Genomic DNA, 2500 nt, shown 5'->3' on the forward strand with positions numbered 1-2500 from the left:
GGTCTCGTGTACAAGCAGATTCCTTCAAATGCGCCGCTGACTATCAAAATACTGATGTGCTGTTTGAAGTTGCGCTGCTTGTTGCTGAAGGGAATGACGTCATTCTGTCAGATGTCATTCTCATTGGTTTAAAGGATGACTGATTAAGAAACATAGGAGCCGCCTTTTTGCACCAGACGCCCGACCTTTGAACAAAACCACCCTGAATGTGGACTGGACAAACCCCTAAATGTATTTAAGCTATTCGCCAATGACCATGCGGTTTAGATTGCCAAAATATGGCCCTGTGTGTGTGTGTGTGTTTATGTGTGCGTGTGCATGTGTGTGGAGGTGTGTGCGAGTTAGTATGTAAAAAGTGTGTTTGTGTGTAAGAAATGTGTGTATGTGTGTGTGTTTGTGAGAGTGTGTGTGTGTATACTATCTGTATGTGTGTGTGTGTGTGTGTGTGTGTGTGTGTGTACTATCTGCATGTGTGTGTGTGTATACTATCTGTATGTGTGTGTACTATCTGTATGTGTGTGTGTGTGTACTATCTGTATGTGTGTGTGTGTGTGTACTATCTGTATGTGTGTGTGTATGTGTGTACTATCTGCATGTGTGTGTGTGTATACTATCTGTATGTGTGTGTACTATCTGTATGTGTGTGTGTGTGTACTATCTGTATGTGTGTGTGTGTGTGTGTGTGTGTGTGTGTGTACTATCTGCATGTGTGTGTGTGTTTGTGTGTACTATCTGTATGTGTGTGTGTGTGTGTACTATCTGTGTGTGTGTGTGTGTGTGTGTACTATCTGTATGTGTGTACTATCTGTATGTGTGTACTATCTGTATGTGTGTGTGTTGGGTGCGTCAGTGTGTGTTTTTTTTTAGGATTAGATTTTAGGATTTAGGATTAGAATATTTGAAAACCTGTATAAACTGGACTGATTTGAACACTATATATTATATTATTACCGGGAGAGAAGAAATACTCTTTTCTGATTGGCTGGTGGGGTGGCTATTAATTCTGAATAACAGGACACCGTTCCATATCAATGCTTATGAATGGTAACTATAACAACCATAGTAGGACGACGGTTGCAGGCTTCGCAACAATGGAATCAACTGTAAACAAGCTAACTGTCCATGCTATCGGTGTTATAGGGCCAACGAAAGTTGTACAACAAGCTGAACTAGTGAGCTTCTTTTTAAACAGAACCGCATGTTTCCTTTGCTTTACAGTGGCAACCGGGTGATAAGCGGGATAACGGCCTTCGAGATGTGTCCAGTTATACGGAATTAATGGACTCGGGCGGAGGCAACTCCTCCGCTGCGCGTCGGGGAGTTTTTTGCCCCTCGTCCATTAATTCAATAGGACACCTTGGCGGCGTTATCTCTTACCTAATATCATATTGATAATATATAAATTACTGATATAAAACGAGAAAATACTGGATTTCTGATATGCATGACGGCACATTATGCAGATTCTAGTCGAGGTGCTATTTATATTGCAGCTCCACCTCTTTCTGTCTCTTGCTGCTTCAGCTGTCAGCCGCTCTGCTTGAAGCCTGGAAATCCTGTAAACAAAGTTGGATAGCTTATTATAGTCTACTGGTTGGACTAAAGTTGGCTAGCTTATTATAGTCTACTGGTTGGACTAAAGTTGGCTAGCTTATTATAGTCTACTGGTTGGACTAAAGTTGGCTAGCTTATTATAGTCTACTGGTTGGACTAAAGTTGGCTAGCTTATTATAGTCTACTGGTTGGACTGTTCAGTTTCCCCACTTGTGTTTAATGCTTGTTCTCCTAGGGACAGGCCCTTGTGAGTCTGGAAAACATCGCTATTGAGATGATCAGTCAACTTGAATCAGTCAAATTTGTGCAGCATGCTAATAATGCTAACCGGATTTAATAGTAATTTAGCTAGTCGTCTAGCCTAGAAATCTAGACACACCCTAAATTAATTTGCTCAGCCTGTACGTCTAGTATCAAACCATAGGGATTTCTATTGGCTAACACCGTGGATGTTATTCAATCACAGCGCTCTATTTTGTTAGAGAGTCTTAAGACGGGCTTAACAGGATAACGACAGTCCTGCGACGGTGAACAACAAGGAAGGTGGCTATGGCGAACGAAGAGCGGTTGTTTGAATTGGCGTTGGCGTCAACTTTGGAGGAGTTGGACTTGTGCTTTTCTTTGAAAGTTGAGCAACACAATGCACTTAAGTCATTCCTTTTGAAGAAGGATGTATTTGCTGTTTTGCCGACCGTATACGGATATGGTCGTAGCGCTGGCCTATTGCATGCCTAGGCAGTTTGAAAGACAATTCTCTGCCCGCCCCTTGGATTAAGCAGGTGAATGATTCGATTCCAGACTATACATTTCAATGATATAGGATGGCCCGCCAGGCTACTAGCCGTCTTCTATGTGACTTCTCACACCGCGACACAGGTTTGTGAATATGAGTGTCACAATTTCGTTTCAATACGTATATCGTTACGGCCCTAGAGTGCATCTGTAG

Source organism: Alosa sapidissima, chromosome 4, assembly GCF_018492685.1.
Source record: "Alosa sapidissima isolate fAloSap1 chromosome 4, fAloSap1.pri, whole genome shotgun sequence".
Lineage (NCBI taxonomy): Eukaryota > Metazoa > Chordata > Actinopteri > Clupeiformes > Clupeidae > Alosa > Alosa sapidissima.